This window comes from Gobius niger, assembly GCF_951799975.1.
Source record: "Gobius niger genome assembly, chromosome: 1".
Lineage (NCBI taxonomy): Eukaryota > Metazoa > Chordata > Actinopteri > Gobiiformes > Gobiidae > Gobius > Gobius niger.
This window is the reverse complement of record NC_136852.1, coordinates 18,716,068-18,731,441: the sequence shown is the minus strand read 5'-3', so window position 1 is coordinate 18,731,441 and position 15,374 is coordinate 18,716,068. Positions and strand designations below refer to the sequence as shown.

General features: G+C 41.5%; 1 protein-coding gene across 5 annotated transcripts in view; it reads left to right on the top strand.

Moving 5' to 3' along the window:
* The window catches only part of lrfn1 (leucine rich repeat and fibronectin type III domain containing 1), a 138,058-nt gene that overhangs the window by 94,885 nt on the left and 27,799 nt on the right, over window positions 1-15,374 (top strand). For all 5 annotated transcript variants that reach the window (XM_079557021.1, XM_079557019.1, XM_079557020.1 and 2 more), the window contains one exon: window positions 6,777-6,883. The gene's annotated coding sequence lies outside the window, so the exon portion shown is untranslated. The remainder of the gene's footprint in view (window positions 1-6,776; window positions 6,884-15,374) is intronic.

Below are 15,374 nucleotides of genomic sequence, written 5' to 3'. Positions count from 1 at the left end.
TGGAAGCTAATAAAACGCTAATTATTTAAACAGACTGCTCCTACAAGCAATTTTCCTTTAAGTGCTTTTTCCTTCATTTTCAGGTAATGCAGGCGAGTGGGATGGGAGGTGTGATGCCGTGCTAGATTAGCGGTAATGGATCAGACGAAAAAAAAAAAAAAAAGAAAACGAAAACAAGTCCACTCTGCCTCATAATCACTTCGCTCTGACGGCCCTGTCCTCAGTTGACGCTGGCGATATTGCAAGTGGTGAATAAACAGGATATCTCTAATGTATTTAAACACATTAGCTTTGCATTTAGTGGCAGATAGTCGATATGTACAGCGTTTCGGGGCATTGCTATTCATGCACCTCGATTACTTTGACGTAATTAGGCTCTGACCCGAGAACACAGATGCTGTAGTAGCTGGAGCACACGCAGAGTGTGATTGATAGTTCATCATATACAATTCTGAGTTTAAATCAAACCATTAATCAAAGTACTGACACATGGGACATAAGAAAAGTTGGAGGGAGAAGAATGCCTTCTGGGATTCAGTTTGGTGGATTTGCAGGAGATGAGCTTGCAGGCACAGTGGACTGTGAGCAGGCCACACTTCACACAGGCAGAGTAGTTCTTGGTCCAGAGCTGAGTCATGGTGACATTGAGAGTGTCCTTTAATAAGCTGCAGCTGCTTTATAGCCTGCCTTTGTCCCAGCCACAGTGATCACTGTTGTTGGTAATTGGTGCAATCTCCGTGAAAAAAAATATTGTCTTTAGAAGCCCTTTACCCTGGCGGAGAAATTGAAAAATAACCTGAAAGCTCAAGAAGACATTCATCAGTGGGGTGACAACAAAAGTAAATTTGTGTCATACTTGGAAAGCCTCACTTCTGCCAAGGCAAAAACCATAAAAAACTGCTGGTTGACTGAGAGCTAACACTAAAGTCTTCCATTTGCTCACTTATTCACAATGTGCTTATTTTTTAGAATGAAGAGGTCAATAAAAATGAAAAATAAAGACCGAGCCTGTTATATGTGGCCGTATATCAGCTATTTGATCATGATGAATGTTGAATCCTCCTGGCTCAAAACAAATCAACAACACCAGAGGGTTATGCATCTTGCAAATGAGAATCGTAAACAGTAAAATACAGAGCATTAATTTTATTTTTGGAGTTATAGGTCTGACGTGCATCAAGATAGCGCCCGTGTAACAACAGGAAGAAAGTATCGACCTCACGGTGGGATCCAGCCCCGTTAACTGCGACTCCTTGGTTACTCGCTCGTACATTCAGGAACTGCCATCCCTTTGTCGATATCTGAGGAGGGCAGGACGCAGGATGACTGCCTCCTCGCCATGTGTGCTTTCATTAAAATCCATACATGAGTGCAGTTTTGAGGCTTGATTTGGTTTATTCCATTTTTCCCTATGGATGCAAGATTGTAATAAAAGGCTTGGAGGGTTGGGCACTAGTTTTGAGTGTCAGAAGTGGATTTAATTTATTAGTTTACATTGACATTGCAGAGAACTAATCTATTTTCACGAGCTACAACAAACCACCTCTGACAGCACGCAACATTGCACAGGTTTGTAACTTAAGTTTGTGTGAGGAAATGGAGCCTAAAAAAATAGCATTTGAGAGAGTTTGCAAAGGGCCCAAAAATGTGATAGTAGACAGAGAAATATTGCCTCCCCGTTTACTATAATGACCACATTCGAAAGGGAAGTGATGGTGGATTTACAGACTCCTCCTACCCTGCTCTGACCAAGCAAGTTCCAAAAAAGGGCAAAAGGGCGGGATCGTCACGTAGACTCGTTCCTCAGAGGGCGCGTAGTTCGGTCGTAGCCGCGCCTTTAGCTCTGATGCTAACGGCCTGTCAATCAAAGTCTGGCTCTCATTAGCATACGAGATTTCTAAAATGCCTTACGAAAATCAGCCTGACTTCTTTAATTGTAACTAACCCAGCGTTATCACTAGTCTCGCCAACCAGACTCCGCTTCTTTACAGAAGAGGGTCTGGCAACACTCCATTGCGCGCTTTCAAAGGAAGTGACGCAGTGATATGGAGCCTACCGACCAATCAGAGCAGCTCCCTGAACGGGCGTCACGTTGTTTGCGCCTTTGTTTTGTAGTTTTTCAACACAAGCAACGTAATGCTCCAGTATGCTTGTATTCTTAAGTTTTTCTGACATAAACAACAGAAGTCATTTACTGAACTCCGTGTGGCAGGGAGCGCCATTGTTAATATCCGAATGACTACAACTTTCTTTTCGCTGTTTCTGTCATCACATCCGCTATGTTCTCATTGGCTGCTATGCGCTTCAGTTGTCCCACATTAGTCCCGCCTCAAGCAGTAGCTTTTCTACGACAGGGTCGCCAGACTAGTCTCCTGTTTATTAATTAATAAACATCGGAGATTAGTCTGGATGCCAGGCTACGTTATCACAGGAGCAACATCTAGCTGTAGAATTTTTTTTTTTAATTAGAAACCAGGCTTTACAGTTGCTTAGAATGTGTGTAAAGTGCAGTAATTTCTAATGGAAAACTAGCTTGCTTTGCCGCCCATATATGGAGGTACTACAGCAATGACGGGCAATGTCGGACCCTAGCGTCGCGGTCACAAAGCAGAGCAACCAGCCATTGTTTTTTTCTGGTTTGAAGCAATGAGAGTTTATGAGGCTGTTAATAAGGCATATGGTCACACGCACAATATTCTGTTATACCATGTCTGTGAAGTTTTCCAAGAACCTTCATAACAAATCCCCTCTGCTCTTTTTATTTTAATGAGGCGTGCATGCTTTCATCCCCCTTCTCCACTGTTCTAATCTATATTGGCCCAGAGTGTTAGCCACATTTCTGCATGCTTGGGGCAATGAAGAAATACTATCATTTTCTGCGCTGAAATGGACAATTTATAAGCCACATACATCATGCGCACCTCGGTCTGGCTCGACAGGCTGAATATACGATTCTGTGCAAGTTTTTCACAGGGTGTGAAAATACTGCCAACTAACAAAAAAAAGCTCTTCATGAAATAAATATTATTTAATTTGCTATGGCCAGACACAAAATGATTCGAGGTTTGTAACAGGAACTTTATGCCCTTTCGAAATGCGCAAGTTAACCTCTTTCACCAGTGGAAGATATTACTGGGAGTTTGAATCCAGATCATTCACTTTAGCGAGAGCTGTGTCTTGTTAGACTTGTATAGTTTGCACAAGACTTCTGCGCAGAACAGTAAATGTACTGAGGTGAGAAACGGGGGCATTGTCCATCTTTGTTTTCATACAATACTATAGCAGTCCCAGCAAACAGGGGCTGCTCTACCACCGCTCTTGTCTCAGTCGGAAAGTGAGGAATCACTGTGATGGATAATGACTTGACAGAGCATGTCCTTTGGCCATAGGAACGCCACGGTGCTGAGATTTTTCCTACATCCTTTCACTGTGAGTAAAGAGCCCGGAGATAGCGAAGGGAAAGGGAATAGAGAGGAGAGATCCTTGGGCAGCCGGAGCGAAATGGACTTCTTGATACAGAGAAAGAGACGAGTGTTGGAGATTAAGTGAGACTGTCTTGTCCCGAGCCAACTCTGGACTTATCAAGCTGGGCCAGGTAATGATGTGATGCCGGTCCAGCAAACTTTAACTGGAATATAACTCGCGGGACTATTGTGGGGAAGAGAGAGACTTTATTCTCCTATTGAACGTTGACCTTCATGTGTTGTTCGCCAGTTTTCTAAAGCTACATTGTAAGGTGTCTTTTTGTCTACTTCCATGTGACTCAGACGTGCTTTAACCCTTTAACACTCCTCCAAATGTAATGTTTTTATAATGGAAGCGCACGAGAGCCAGGTGATGCATGCTGTGCTCACGTAACTCCTCATGCATAACTCCCCCAACTCGCCCCCCCTGGCCTGCGATTACACTTGCCCCTCTTGAAGCAGGCCCTTGTGCTCTCTGGTAAGTTTGTGGTTTCATCAAACACACACATCGCAGGGTATATTAAAATGATCGCAAAACTTAAACATTTTTTTAAGAACATGTATTACTAATTATGCTCCATGTTCTGACAAACGTATTTCTGTTGTGGGTTATCCAAATAAAGCAGCAAACCTGTAGTTAAAGCAGAGGGGAGGCCTTTTACAGTAAAGACACATATGTTTTACCAATTAAATCGCATTGTAATTGTATTTTATGCTATTTATTGGGTGAAATGCAGTGTAACTGATCGTTTAAGACTTGAGGATAGAGTTATATTGCACTGGTTGAGAACTATAGAGTATTCTGCAGCACAGACCCTCAAACTCTTAACCCCCACCTGAACCTAGCACATTTTCTCAAGTTCGGCTTTACCCAAATCTAAAAGCAACAAAAACCAGGGTGAAAAACGCAACCAAAAAGTGTCCAAAAAAGCTGCAAAAAAGCAGCAAGAATGTGCCGAAAAAGCAACAATAACGGAAAAGCAACAATAACAAAAACACAACTAAAGAGTGATGGGAAAAAAAGTGACCAAAAACGCAAACAAAAGACACAAAAATGCAATGAAAAAGCAACAAAAGCAACAGCGACAACGCAACAAAAATGTTACGATTAGTTCTGCAGCTATCAAATGAGCCATTACACTGGCCAAGAAACTTTTAGATTTGGGTAAGGCCGAACTCGAGAAAATGTGCTCTGTTAAGTTGGGGGTAAAGAGGTTGAACAAGAAACAAAATCTGTTGTTTGTGCACATATCACATGTATCTACTGTATCCTGAAGCAGGAGCGATGTATGACATAATGTCCTTTTTAAACCATATAATTACTTTGCTATATCGACTTAAGCAGATGAATCACCAAGTGTTGGATCACAGCTTTGCGAAGAGCTCTCTGGCCATCGGAGGAAAGGGATGGAAAGAGAAAACTAAATTGAGATTTGATGAGTTTTGATTTGGTCGGTGGGTGTTGAATATTAATAATTGTGTTCAGTTACGAGATGTTCTTGACTCTCATTATATCATCTCTGCCGCAGCCCTTATAGTGTCTCATCGCAGTCACACATCTCACGTCTCGCTCTTAAAAAGGCACAAGCGTAAATGTTAATATTCAGGACATGGGAGACAGGAAATTGAAGTACCTGCTCTCTTAACTTGTTTCTCCCCTTCAATTTCTTCAACCCTGACACCGGACAAATTGAAGAGTGTCCAAGTGACGTATCTAAAGGCAGAAGCTTGCGTCATAAATACTTCATTATCAGGGTGACAGGTCTGACGCCTGTCCCTGAATACATATGGAGGTACAGTGGAGGAAGCATAAGTGAAGATCTCTGTTTTTAATGCATGAAGGCCCTCTGCAGACAAATTGCCAGCGCTGGGCTCGTCTCCCCCGGGTCGCGTGCTTCTCGCCTGTGGGCCGAGCTGTGACATGTCAAGTAGCTTGTTTTGAATTTTAGGGACAAGTGAGAATGTGAAAGCCAGTGACCTTGGCACTGCAGCTCCATTCACTGAAGATATAGCTTAAAATAGCTATTTCAAAAAACATTATTTCTGGCATAATAAAACTCTTCTCGTCTGTCCTCTGCTAAGGCTGTTTTTCCATAGTTTTCTTCTGTAAAAATCGTTCTGATACAGATAAAAGTAAATTGGTCAGAATTCAAGGGCAACAATAAACTTCATATTATATGATGAATTTTGTCCTTTCTACTAGGCCCGAGAAGAAAGTGATTTTGTGTTGATTTTGAACGTTTCCCCCCGACCACCAAGAACATATCCAATAGGGTCTTCACTTGGGACCTTCCAGGAAATACAGTTACCAATCTCAGCGGCCATTTTCGGAAATAAATAAGCAGTCATTAATGTCAGAAAATGTTTTCAAAAACATACACTACCCTCTAGATCTATATGGGTGTCAAAACCAGGCTTCTGTAACATTTTGTCATCCAAAGAGGCAGACAGAGAGTGCAAAAGTTGGTATTGAATTGAGTAAGTTGCAAAAGCTTGTCCTCATTTGTCTTAATATTAGAGCTATGTTTATCCACTATCCAGTATTTTCCCAGTATAATCTCATCACATGTGGGAGCTGCGCCTCTCTTGGTTTTTGCGCAGATAAATTCCAAGGCAATGTCAAAATATGATTAATTTTTCATTTCGTCCCCCTTTACACTTTTGTTCTGTGCTCCCTCACGATGATGCAGTGAAATATTAATGGCAGGCCACACATCCACCGTCACGGTGTCTCCAGCTCTTCCCCTGTGCTGGTGCCGCTCCCGCTGTTTATGTTGCCTTCCTGTTGGCTTCGTAATCAGATGAGCGTTCATATCGCACCCAAAGCTGCCAAGTGGAAAAGGGAAGCAAGCTCAGTCAATGAGATTATGAATGTATGACTGCGCCTCTTGTGTGTTGAGTTATGTTTTCTTTTCTTCGCCAGAGTGCTGTCGAGGAATAGATAATGAACATCACAAAATGTGTCCAAGCAGCTTGAAATCCACTACAGTTTCTTTTCTTTTTTATGTAAAATATTTCAAAGTGAAATCAGAGAACAGAGAGCAGGATTGATGTTTTAACAATTTCTTCTTTTGTGTTCATAATGACATATACTTGACAATTGTTGAGGCCTCGGAAACAGTTGTTGAAGCCAATTGAATCATACAAAAGTACATTTTGAGTGCACTGTTTGTATGCTACAGTTCTGTAGTTAATGGTAATACGGTGCTTCTCGCGGAAGAAGATATCTACAAATTGTTTTGGGAAAACACTCTTGACGAAGTAAATGGTTGAAGTTTACATTCAAACTAACTCTATATGTTTCTTTTCTAGGTGGTGTTTCCCTGGTAAAAGACTCCTGTACTTGCGCTCTTTGTTGACACACGCTGACCAGGAGGGTGATGCCAAACCCCACAATGCACCCCAGGGCTTGATATCAGGTACGCTTTTCTATTGGCTTGCAAGCGACCGCAGCTTTCACCTCAAACTCAGCTCAGCAATAACTACTCTGGAAGTATTACGTTAACTGTGGTGCATCAGCACATTTCAGATATGGAGCACCGGTGGGGATTTTGCTAGAGAGACGGTGGTGAAAGCTATACAGGTGTGAGGCAGAACTAGGTCAAATTTGCAAATACATTCCTTTTGTTTTTGCCTTTGTCTGTGTTTTACATTATTACAGAAGCAGATGGATCAGCGTAATAAGCCTGGAGACATTTCAGCACAAACCGGGATTAAGACAGTGAGGCTAAAATGAATGTATGTGTTTACAAAATACTCCAAAAAGAGGAACATTAGCAAACTTTTAACTTCAACTACAGAGTGCAATACGTTACTATTTTTTGCCTGCAGCGCATAGTCCTGAAAATGTATCACCTCAAAGTGCGATTGACAGTGATTGAAGCGCTGGAACACGTATAGGAGCTGTGTGCCGTATGTAAATATCCTGACAGGGACATTTTTTATAGCTTCCGTCAGGGAAGATATGCACGGGTGACTGCAGAGTGCCAATACTGTTCCCTGGTTACCGGCCGATCTAGTGCACTGAACATGACACACGACGTGTCATTGCACTTTCATCTACACCTTAACATTACAAACTTTTCAGTCATGTCGCCTGTGCGTGAAAGCAGCAAAATAATACATTATCAAACCTTTTTTTTTTTGCTTCAAATGCATATCCATCCCTGTCTTTTCCAGGCCTGCAGACATTTTGAATATTAGTATTTTATTCAGAAATATCTCCTCCCCATACTAAAACACTGTTGCACATGAAAATCGATGAATTTGCATAGTGAGTCACCATATTTTAATGATTTGATTATTGTGTTAATGCTTAACTGCTTTTAAGTTCAAGCTATTTAAAGAATAACTAAGTAACTTGTTTACCTTAATAAATCCCTCTGGAGGTAATACAAGGTTTGATGGGATGATTTGGGGTCTCTTTCATCTCCCCCTGGTGTCTCTGGCCAGAAAACCACACTTGCAACTTTCCCTGCTCCGGGTCAAAGGCCCCAATACACACTAATGGAACCACAAAGAAGAAGCTCACGGGCAAAGCTAACTGCAGCTAACTGCATCTCCATTGTGTAATTGGGTTGTGGCACAATGTACAATATCCCTCTCTCCCTTTGTCATTTCTGTCAGCGTAGTTTTTACTCTCACGGAATGACTTACTTAGTTCTAATTTTGTCTTAAAGCAGTACTAGTAACTTGTTTATCTTAATAAATCCTTTTCGTAGTCCCTCTGGAGGTAATACAAGTGTTGATGGGATGATTGGGGGGTCTTTCATCTCCCCCTGGTGTCTCTGGCCAGAAAACCACACTTGCAACTTTCCCTGCTCCGACCTGGAGGCCCCAAAACACCCTAATTGAATCACGACGAAAAAGCTAACAGGCGAACGGGCAAAGTAAACTGTGGGCTAGCGCCACTTAAACTGTATTTACAGCCAAGTGAGTGAAAAAAAAAGTATCTCCATTGTGTAACTGGATGTACAATATCCCTCTCTCCCTTTGTCATTTCTGTCAGCGTAGTATTTACTCTCACGGACAATTAATGAGTAAAAAGCGTAACATGCTATGACACCTGCAGTGGCGCTTATGGCCTTGAATTATTTTTCTTGTATTTTGTCTTAAGAATGACTTCTTTATCTATTTTGATTATATATTTTATGTCAGGCAACCACTCTCTCCAGGGCCACATCTTTAAAGCCTATGGTACAACTCGTTTGATCTCTGAAAAAGTATACCCCGATATTTCCCTTTAATACATTTTCAATATTTTTTACATTCAACTTGTCTTAACTTTATTTATTTATTTCTCATCATACTATCAAAGAAAAGAAGATGTATGCTTTGTTTTTTGTGAGCATAAACACGGCTCTTAGAGACATTCTTCTGGTTTGAAACGGGCTGAAGTGTCTCTTTTGATGTTGAAGGTTGCAGACCCTCTTCTATGGCATGTACTTTTAAAGTTTTTTCTGTCCCTATTCCGGCAAAGAAACGTAAATCAGAGTTTTCGCTCAGACAGATACACAAGTGATTATCACCATATGCTTTTTGGATTCATTTGAGTCACAATTTTGTTTTCTACTTTACTTTTTACTTCCATTTGAATGAATTGTATATGATTAGTGATGATTGTATATGATTCAGAAGCAACATTACTCTTTAAAGTGTAACATTACTCTTACTTGAGGAAATATTGTGCCTACTCTTCCCACTTCTGCACATAGCCAGACATCTCCACTTTAAATACTCAATCAAGGTGTTGTGAAATCCATGCAACTTTTTGAGTATAGCAGCAAATACCTTTCACCAACATCATCATTGAAAATGTTCGTTCCTTCTGCTCTAACCATCTGCCATTAGAATGAAAGATTATTAGATTCTAACTGCCACAATAAATCTTTGGACGAAGTCACTCAATCAATGCCATAAATACGAGTATAAAAAAATACAAATCCCAAGTACACTGAAAACACTAAATTTATCTCTTATTAATTATGTAAAAGCCCATTTTAACTTCGCCAAGTATCTTCAATGCTGTGATTAACCAGGCCAAGGAATGAAATTACGTCTCCCCAGTGTAGCACAAAAACAGCCTATCTGGAGTTGTAATAGAATTGTCAGTGTTTCTAGCGAACGTAAAATGGGCCATAAAACCATGTCCTAAACACAGCGGCGCTACATAAATTCAGCTTCTTGTTTCATTTGTATATCGTATCCCATCAAACTATTAATTACCTCTATACACAAGAGGATAGAGGTAACAATCTGCATTGCGCCTTCAGAGGGCAGCCAGCCGAGAATAACTGTGAAGTGCAAGCTGTATCCCCTCAACATCTGTCTAGTGTACCTGAAGGAGACGCGTGCATCCTCAAAATGTCACCTCCCCACACTTAAGTACAGAATCTGAGCCAGCAAACTGCCAGTTGGTGCGTTTTGCTGAAGGTAGTGTGTGGAAGAAAAAGTTACTGCTTTTCCCCTGAGGTGCGGTAGCGGCGGTTGGGGGTACTTTGCCTTTCCGTGCTTTTTGACCCTTGGTGGTCGGAGCCCCTGCCAGTCCTGCGGTCGGGGTGAGACGCGCCCTTTGCTGAGAACAGAGAAATGCAATGGCTCCCGGTTGTCCTCAGCCGGTTCAAAGGCAATGGCAGGGCCGCGCTAATTAGCCGGTTTGTGTTTGCGGTCTGAACGCAACTGCTGTTCCCCTCAGTGTACTTCCCTCCCCTTTGTCATGCAGCAAACAGGCAGCCGCCGCAACAGACGCTCGCCCTGCATAACTTTGCATATTTTCTCCCACACGATATGCAGGTGGGGAAATTTGAGTTTACACATAGTACTGTATACCGTACAGTGAACTCAATAGTGGCAAAATGTATGCACACATTAGAGGCTGATGTTATGGCTTTTTTTTTTATTGGCTTTATTGGACAGAACAGTGTGGCATGAACAGACTGCTAGAACCAAAAGTGAGGCCCTGGTCCACACAAAGTCAACATACAAGCCTACATACAAAATGATTCAATTGATATAACCTGTAAATCACGAGCTGTCACTTCCTTTCCTGTGAACATGCGAGTGTGAGGCGGTCCATTACGTTAATGTAGGTGCAGCAGCAGCACACTGCCCTGCAGGTTTAGGTCTATGAGGAGAGCGCCCGGCTCATACGCACAAGTTTGTGAATTAGATTCTGACCCTGTATTGTTTTCGTTCTTATCTCTTTTTGGACTGGGCACCCACTGGAATGAACATAAATCGGCGCCTATGAATCCAGCATACAAAACGGGTATTTTGGGGTTCTGTAAACGAACATTTGCCAAATAAGGTTCCAGTGTGATTTCAAAACGCTGTTTACCTGTCTCCATTGTCACGGCCTCTCCGCAGCTTGGCATCATAGCACCCGAGTTGGGTATGTTATCCATAATCTACTGACGTTATTATGAGTTTTACTCCGCTCCTCTGTTCCACCACGAGCCGACCAACAGGTGACAAGGAGAAAAGTTAGGACAGTAAGAGTCCGGTCAATGACAGTAATTCTGCTTTAGTCACGTGAGGTCTGGAGAATAAATGCATTATTTTAAAGGGACAATCCAAATGAACATATAAATGTAAATATGCCAGAATTAGCCTGGATACTTTCCATCTGTGGTCCCTCGCAGATCAAGAAAATACAATGAAACAGTGTACAACAATCATGACAAAAGATCATCACACGCATCATCCACACAATGCAATTCTTGAGACAAGAAACTTAAGAACAATCGTCCCCTTCAGCCAACACCACCTCGTCTCTTCTGTTGTAAATCGTAAATCCATTTCATTTTCACTGCAGTGTTACTCTTTACTTTACAACAAGTTCTCTGTGAGTGCGCTATCTACAGTCTTGTTCTGTTATATGTGGTAGCTTCACAATCTCAATCTCACAACGCTGAGGCCTCTTTGTTAAATGCTGATTTCTGTATTGTGTAAACCATCGATCAGTGAGTTTTTTTCCTTGTCTAACTCTACCATTATATGAACTTAAAATGGGTCTGTTCATCAAGTCTTTTTTTTATGAATCGAAAATATATACATTTGTGATGATGAATATTTTTAAAATCATCTTTGGGGCCTGAAGATATAATAAATACACGATGCCCGGATTAGAGAAGCAACCCAAGACAGATGATTGTTCTTTGTGAATCTGTATTCTTCGTGTTAGTCTCATTTGTATATGGTGACCCTACCTGCTGAAGATTGAAATAGCAGTTGGCAAGAAACAAGCAGAACAACATGACAAGTCCAGAGTCTGCAGCCAAACTCACTCATTTAAGACCAAAGAGGACACTTATTCTGGGTCACTACTCTGCCGCTGGCTAGCTTGTTTTTTTGGTTACTTTGCTCTCTCTTTGGTCGTAAACATTTAAAGGAAGCTTGACTGCTGTAGCTTATAATCGGTTTATGAGCTTTCGAGAGGCACATTTACAAAGTAAAAGAGGCATTTTCTAACTTTGCAGAATATGTTGTGTGTTAGTTGGAGTTATACTATTTATGAGAGAGAGAGATGGTTGTTTTTTACATAAATAGTAATTTTCTACCGTGGCGTTCTGTAAGGTCCTGATGCTGAACGTTCACTCTTGCAGTTGACTAAATTAGAGATTCGTGTTTTAAAGATTCAGATCACAGTGTATGTTTTGATATAGGAGTATTAACAAGGAGTATTAACAGTTGACAGAAGAATGAACTGTTAAACGCATGCATTTGGTTTGATTCAGAACGAGGCTCCTTGAATATATAAATCAAGTAATTTCAGTCTTTCAAACTGCAGCCAGTAAAATGTAAGTTTTGATTCCACCGCTAATTATTTCACACCCTCAAGGGCAAACGTGCTTGTTTTTGGTCTGTCTTTTTCAGTCTGTAATATCTCTGGAGTTTAATCGTTTTAAGGCTAATAAGAGGTCTTTCAACAGGTTTCTCTATCAGTTCATCTTAAAGCACTGAGAATGGCCGCGCTACACCTCAAATGCGCTCTAAGTAGGTAGCGAATACCAGTTTAATCAGGGTCTGGGGGAGAATGATGAGGAGGTCAAGCTATTACCCTTGTGTGTTCAATATTCCAGAGATGGCACCATGCATATGCACAGCCCTCCCCTGCCCCATGCGCTGTGGTCTGCTGCTCTTCTAGAGAAATCTGAGGCTGTGGGTTTACGGTTCCTGGAAGAAGCAGTATACCAGAGTCAGGTGACATCATATTTAACAGAATTTCTAACACAGGACTGGCCATTTTGTAGTTAACTATAGCGCAGTTGACCCTTGCGTTATATGTATCACAGGAGTCCGATTCTATATTGATCTGACTGAGATCTGCCTGAACAAACAAACAGAAAATAGAGCTGTGCGGAGAGTGCCGTGACCACATCTGGGGCACCCTCCAGTGATGATGTCACGGTGATGTTAGCACCCACGCCCACCAACACATCTGGTGGGCGTTGGTGGTAACAAAAAGCAGCCATAAAGAAGCTCCCTGGGGTGCAATGGGGGTGTGAAACGGACAGATACATCGCATTTCTCTGCCTGACCTTCAGTGGAAACAGTGAAAGATTGTCTCACTCTGTGTGGAAATGTCAGGCTAACAGTGTGTAGCTCTGATTTTGAGTTTACGCTGGCACAGGTAAGTTTGGTAGCGAGCATAGATTTTGTCTTGCATCATTTTATCTGTGAGTTTTGCACCTTATTCTACCGTATTCTTTTTCTTGGCTGCTTTCTTGCAGGTTTGATGTATAAAAGTTTAGGGTTATTGCTACCATATTTTCCAGACTATAAGTCGCTCCGGAGTATAAGTCGCACAAGCCAAAAAAATGCATAATGAAGAAGAAAACAACATAATGGTATAAGTCGCACCAGCCTGAGCATGGAGGCATAACTGCACCATTGACAAGCCTCTCCTGGCAGCACGTTGTTCAAGCTCTCATTTGCGAACTCGTTCCACTAGCTGTGGCCATGTAGCTTTTAGCCCGCGGTTAGTTTTTTTTTTAAAGAGCTTTTCGCAAATCCCTCACAAGTTTCTCACTTACTCCAAACTCTCTCAGCTGCTCTATTTTTTTTATTTTTTTATTTTCAGTGGTACAGGAGTAGCAGATACTGGAGTAGCAGATGCTGGTACACAAGCCTCCAGTGCCCTCTAGTGACTGTCAGTGTGAAAATAACAAATGTGGAATTGTATATTTTGATATATAAGTCGCACCTGAGTATAAGTTGCACCCCCAGACAAACTATGAAAAAAAGTGCGACTTATAGTCCGTAAAATACAGTACATTTCCAATTTGTAGTCGCCCAAACCATCTCTTTGTTACCCTCTGAGCAATGTATTTCCTCAAACATTAAAATTTCCATCATACCCATGGTTTGCAGAGCTATTGTCGAACAATCTGCAATACATTCCGTGTAGTGCATCTTACTTTTATAGAAACCCCAGTCTGTATGAGGCAGAATCTGGTTTGCTCGCTGCATCGCTATAATCAGACACACTCATTGAGCCTCATACTCTGTCTCTGCTATATCCCAGAATAACAAGGGCTTTGTGCCTTTGCTTATAGCTTTAGCAGAGAAAAATATGGTGAATTCAAAAACACCTGCGTTTGCGCAAGCAGTGTCAGTACAGAGTTGGTACAAAAGATGCTTAGCTGCAGGGGACTATCGTGCTCCGCTCAGTCACGCCGCTCTCTGTCTTTCTCTCTCAGTCAAATCTCTTTTTTGTGAGTGTGAATGCTCTCAAGGTTGGCAAACACACAGGAGACTGACTCACTTAAACAAGCCCATCTTAAAGCTGCTGCTGACTCACTTTACATTCATTTGTTTGATTTTTCTTTGTGCTCGTTCTGGTGATTCTATAACAGTGTATGGGTTGGGTTCACGGTCTCAATACAGTGATGTGGAAAATTCAGATTGCGGTGACACATTTTTCCAAAGAAATATCCAAACAGAGGATTTATAATAGCGCAGCAATTTATAGGTCTCTTATGTGTGTGTCTACAAACTTGGGAAATTAATCTCATCAAGGTTTTTCTCTGAACTGACAGGAATGTTTCTTGTGTGACTGAATAGAGCTTTTTTTTTTCCAACTCTATTGTGAGAAAATTATTTTAGCTTCTCAAACTTTGCACACCTTATAAAATATTTGGCCTTCCAAATACCACAAGGCCGTGATCAAGATCAAATCAGAACCAAAGAAAGAAGGATCAAATATAGACCAAAATCTGAAACATCACATTAAATCCAGTACAATTCAATTCTTTCTAATTATAATGAATAACATTCAGGAAAGACAAAATCCCTATTTTTAGCAACCAGATTTGAGTTCAAAATGTCACAAACATAAATGGTCTGGTCCAGCAAATGTTGTGGCTTTTCTTTTAGGTGCACGTCATCAATATGCAAGACTGACTCTCGCACCCCATCTGGAATGATCACATTCAGAAATCCTCCACATGCTGGGTTTTAGATGACACGCTATTGAATTGAATCTGAAAACAACCTATATAGGAGGTGAAGTCTTCCGCAGCGCATCTGTTTGTCTCTTTATCTGCAACATCACATGATTGCAAATATCAGGCCCAACGACATGTGCAGGTGCGGTCCGCTTACGTAAGCCGCCTCGCTGGTAACGGCGCAGCACAGACGCTTTTTAACAATTCATTCCTATCAATGACTAAGAATAGCTCAATCAGTGTCTCTAGTCTCTCCCTGAGCAACAAGCCGCACAGCATCTGATCCGAGTTGTCATGCGAGTTGAAAGCCTGGAGCTCTTTCACTCAAACTAACAACACATCTGGAGGATTTTTCAACTGTAGTCAGGTGGGCAAATCTCCGTAGCAAGTTAACATTCCTGTGCACAAAGTTCATTCATTATTCCCTCTACTGATGCAAAAGTCAGCAGGGCATGGCAAATTA